Source organism: Delphinapterus leucas, chromosome 7, assembly GCF_059928025.1.
Source record: "Delphinapterus leucas isolate spDelLeu-1000000601 "Yukka" chromosome 7, BTC_Dleu_Yukka2, whole genome shotgun sequence".
In the NCBI taxonomy this organism is placed as follows: Eukaryota; Metazoa; Chordata; class Mammalia; order Artiodactyla; family Monodontidae; genus Delphinapterus; species Delphinapterus leucas.
In genome coordinates this window covers 88,390,722-88,396,213 of record NC_143135.1, presented here as the reverse complement: position 1 = coordinate 88,396,213, position 5,492 = coordinate 88,390,722, and positions in this window count along the sequence as shown.

Genomic DNA, 5,492 nt, shown 5'->3' with positions numbered 1-5,492 from the left:
TCGGGGGGGGGGGGGAAGGGAACATCAGAGTGTGTAGGGGCCGGGTCAGAGGGACAAAGGAGGGTTGGGGGCATGGAGTGTGGATGTGGGGGGAGGGGCGAGCAGGAGGGCTGAGGAATGGTTTTCTTTAGATTACTTGGTTATTAAGAAGGGGAATAAATTTAAGAAAATATGGCTTTAATAGGTGGTTTTGCTGCTCTCCTTGAGGATGCTTGCCAGGAGAGCTGAGCTTTGGTCAACAGGATGATGGGATATGTCTGACTGTATCTTTCCGTGTCCAGACCCTCTTTGGGGCTATGTGCAGGCCAAGACCCACTGAGGCCCAGAGATGACTGAGACCTGGTTGAGTGTGGCCACATGTGCTTCTTTAGTGTCTTAAGCCTCCATGGACCACGCTTATGTGAAGCCAAGACCGCCTCCCCAAGCACCATCCTTCGTGGGGGTTCTAGAGCCTCAGCCAGAAGGACCATTAGGTTTCATTTCAATTTTTATTTTTTTGCTGGAGAAACATCAGATCTGCAGGGGCCTGAGCACAGCTGTCACCAGGGGTGCACAGCTCCTGACAGAGGCCATGTCCTTCGGGAACTAGCACATCTGTCTGCTAAGGACACCATTGTCACTATTAGGCAGATGCATTAGTTGGAGGACTCCGCATAGAAGTAATGGACTTTTCTGGGAAGTGACCCTTTCTTTGAGATATATATATATATATATAGATATATATATATATAGATATATATATATATTGCCATTTTAAATAAAGACTTTGGAGAAAAATTGCCTTTTTTGGATTTTTCTGCTTTGGGTTTATTTTGACCCAAATTTCTGGTATCTGCCTAAAATCCCCAAACAGATATCTTGAATTGTTTTTATTTAGACAATTTTTAGATTTAAAAGGTTAAGATATCATTTTAGATAACAAATTTCTATCTTTGTTGGCAGTGATGTGAGTAGGAAAGGGAGGGGGGGTCTCAGGCCTATTTGATCAAAAGCCCTGGCTTCCTATAAAAAACACTATGCAAGAATTTTCCGCTTACTGTTTGAGGGTTTGAGAAGATGCAGAAGCAATCTCCATAAGGGAGTTTAAGCTGAAAAAACAAGCAAAGAAATAAAGTACTTGACATATTTGCTAAGATTTAAATGGTGTTTTCTTTCTTCTTATCTTGAGGTCATGGAAATCTTGGTTGCAGCCATCCATCTAGGTTTCTTCCTGGGTTTTTCTGTTAAGATGGAAACATTTTCAATAAAGATTTGCTCAGACTTTTCTGTGCTGAAGTGTTTTATTTCTTATCAGATTAATCCCCTTAGCTTGCAGTCCCATGTCATGCAGTGCCATTCTAGGAAGGAGCTTATACTAGTCTTGTTGATTTTGCAATGTGACTGGCTGCCAGGGAAGATAAAACCAGCCCCACTGTGCTTGCAGCCCAGTTATCCCAAGCAGGACATGTGAGGCCAGGAGGCTTGGTCTCCAGGAGAGTAGGGATCTGAGGAGAGGAAGAAAATCTTTGTAACCGTATTACTCTTCCTGTTATTCATGGTACGTGAATACCTGCTCATGATGCTGGGGGTCCAGGGATAAATCAACCACTGGCATTTCCACAGCATGTTCTTAGAGTGCACCAGTCAGAACCCAGGGCCATGTACATGGTGCTGAGTGCTATGCGCAAAGGGAGCCATCTCTTAGGACCAGACATCACAATGAAATGGGAACTCAAGACGCCAGCAGCCTCCTCTAACACCAGTCCTTGGAATGAGTAACAGTTTGGAGGGATCTCCTTTTCCTGGCGATTTTCTGAGTTGCTGAGAACCTCTGAGCTCATTGCCTTCACTGGTAATATTTACAGGGGTGATTTTTTTAATGATCCACTTTTTTCTGCTGTGTGTCTTATTTCTAGTTTAGGGGGACAAAAGTACATCCAGTTATTTACCTCAGTTTAGATTATCATCACCGTTGTCTTTTTTTTTTATTCTCCATATAGATCATAATTCAGAAAAAAGATACGGAAAGAAAAGGATTTGAGGGGTTTTTTTCTCCAGCTTTACTAAGGTACAACTGTAGGGGAAGCTCTTTATAAAATGCACTTTGCAGGGGCTTCCCTGGTGGCACAGTGGTTAAGAATCCACCTGCCAATGCAGGGGACATGGGTTCGAGCCCTGGTCCGGGAAGATCCCACATGCCACGGAGCAACTAAGCCCGTGCGCCACAACTACTGAGCCTGTGCTCTGGAGCCCCTGAGCCACAACTACTGAAGCCTGTGAGCCTATAGCCCATGCTCCGCAACAAGAAAAGCCACTGCAATGAGAAGCCATGCACCGCAAGCCCCCGCTCGCCACAACTAGAGAAAAGCCCACATGCGGCAACAGAAACCCAATGCAGCCAAAAATAAAAATAAATAAATTAAAAAAAAAATGCACTTTGCAGTCCTCACCTCCTTATGTGATAGAAGGGTGGACCACTTGCTGTACGACGTGAAGAGGGTGGCCAGCTTCTTATATATGCATATTTAGTAGTTTTTAAATTTTATCCCTGAACTATTCTATAAATAAAACATCCAATATAAAACAGTCACAATAATAGAAATTTAAAAGATGAAGTAAGTATAAAATAGATAATATTTTAATAATTATTTTATTAATGATATAAAAGTACTTTTGACCTCATTTACTATAAATAATATTTAGAGGGAGAAATGTTATTGAATATGTCTAATTGCTTTTAAAAATCTTTGTAATATGCCAGTTTGAAGATCTGGGTCTTAGTTCAATTGATTTCAGTTCTCTGCTTGAATAGATGTTATAGGTGAAAAAGATACCATACAAAGATATTTAAATCCAAATAAAATTGTATATAATTGGCTGTGCTAAGTAAATTACAAAACTCATTTCGAAATTCCTTCCATCAATTTTGCAAAGGCTTTATTTTAACATTTGGCTAGTAAATTTCATCTTAGTTTATGTCAGCTAGTCTTGCAAACTAGTTAAGGGGGTTGACTTTTTATTTTTTAACACAGTGAGTTAAAACCACTCAAATTCTTTATTTGGAAAATTTAAAATAAACTGAAAAATTCTGCTTCTACTTTTTAAAAAAGTGTAAAGATAAGGGGTTTTACAGGTGACACATACCTACATTGTTGTTAGAAATAATATCACATCATGGTGGAATCATTCCTAAACATGCACTAGACTTCACTTTCTAAAGTTTTCCCCGTTCATTTACTTCTAAAAGTACTATTAAAATGTCATCTATACCTTGATGGGCTGGATTAAATGCAAATTGTGATTATTACTTAAAAAAAATCTGCAGGTAGCATATTTTGGACAGTCAACTTATCAACCAAAAAAGGTCAGAAAATTTAGTACTATTGCATTTTTAAAAAATTGCTAATAATTTATTTTTAAGTTTGACAGTTCTTTGGAGTTTTTTTGCCATGAGATAGTCAGTGATTCTCTTTGTGGTGGAAGAATCTCATATCATTATAAAGATTGTATCATTTAAAACTGTTGCACCTATAAAATTAATCACATTTGTAATTGCCCTGTAAACTTCAAAGGTTGCCATATGATATGGAAATGAATAAGCTGAGCAAGGGCATCACCATCACCCCTCCTCTCGTGCATAACTTCCACTTGTCCCCGCAGACACTTTCAGAACCATGGATCACACATAACCAAGTGGGATGCTAGCATTAGTCCATGTTAGGTGACCAATTTGTCCTGGTTTGCCTGGGACCTTCCTGGATTTAGTCCTGTGTTCCAGGAAATCCTTTAGTCTGGAGCAAATTGGGACGTTTGATCACCTCAGTCCACATATTAGATACTAGATATTAATTTCTTCTTTTCTCTGTTTTTTTCTTATAAATTAGTAGTTTCTTGGTCTGCACACCAATGGTTTGTCTCATGTGATTACTAGGATACATGCGTCCCACTTCAGAGCTTGTAACTGAGATTCTTGCTGGCTAGAATTCTCAGTAAAAGCTCCCCTGGGGACCACAGGAGGGAAGCTGGCTCTGGCCTGAAGAACCTTGTCCTAATGGGTTCTAAGTCAATACTAGGTCTAGAAACACCAGCGATTCTACCAGGGAATGATCCTGGGGTTTCTCATTTGAGTGGTAATAGCATGAGATACACATTACATACTGTCTTAAAACTAAAATCAAGTTCTCACAAAAGGTTTTCTTTATGTAACCCGATCTTAAAGCAACACCTGTACGAATATGACAATGTCAACTCATTTGGGAAAATCTTAAGAGAAGGCACATTTTTCCTAAGGTCAAGGTGATGGCTTCTTCTACCCAATTCAATCAGGTGGGACACTTTAACAGCAGTCTCTGCCTAGCCTGCAATATTAGAACTTCTTGGGGAATTTTAAAAAATCCCTGTGTCCAGACCAAGACTTAGATCAACTAAAACAGAATTGCTGGGAGTGCGAACTGGGCATCAGGAATTTTAAAGCTCTCAGGTGATTCCAGTGTACAGCCCAAGCCCAGAACCACTGCTCATCTACCCTCCCCTGCCAGTGGTTTTGGGATAGCTGTCATATCTGAAAGCTGAAAAAGAGATCTCAGCGACTTGTGCATGACGTGTAGAATTGATGCTGTTCTATTTAATTAGCGTTGTTTTCCTACCAAGCCAGGCAGGGGTATAGTACTGCACCATCTCTTCATTAGAGGGTGAAAGCCCAGTGGTCTTAGCAATCACTATAGGAGGGCTCTAGAGTGGATACATTCAGTTGAGAGATAGCGGCTAAAGTCATTTCATATGCCCATTATCTGATAGCACACGGATTTTCTTTTAATATGTGTAGTTCCCACAAGCAAATGTAAGAATGAAACATAAAGGAAAGAACAGGATTTTAGAATCTTCTCCCCTTGTCTCACCTGTGTGTTTAAACTTCAGTAATGGGTTGATATATTCAATATGGAGCTGCTTGGACCAGATGAAAAGATAACAGGGACAACAGCTGTGGTAGAATCCCCCATATAAGCCTATGCTTGTGGTCAAGTCAAGGGTCTCCCTGGGCAGAAGGCTTTATGACCTTCAAACCAAACTAAACCTTAAAGGATGAGCCATGTAGGACCGAGAAATCTGCTTCTTCCAGTGATGGAATATAACTAAGCCTTGACCAATGTCCTTATTTGCTATCTTAGATTCTGTGTATTTCAGTGGAGAAAGATCTTGATGTCTGGAGAGCCTGAGAGAACTGGAGGACTTGGGGCCCAGGAGTGTAAGGAAGGTTGTCACCAACTGCTGGTAAATGAGACTGGAGACCCTTGTTTTGTTTACCAGGTGCAACAGCATTTATGTGCGGGGTACTTGTGGAATTCCAGGCCCTGACCACAGGAAGCTCAGAGTTAGTGGGGCGAGTGGAAAGTTGCAATAGAGTGAAATGAGTGGTAGATCTAAACACAGTTGATTTACCTGTCTCTCCTTTACCAATGAAAACGTTATTACCATCTCATTTAATCTTCACGAAAAGCAAATAAACACTGTAC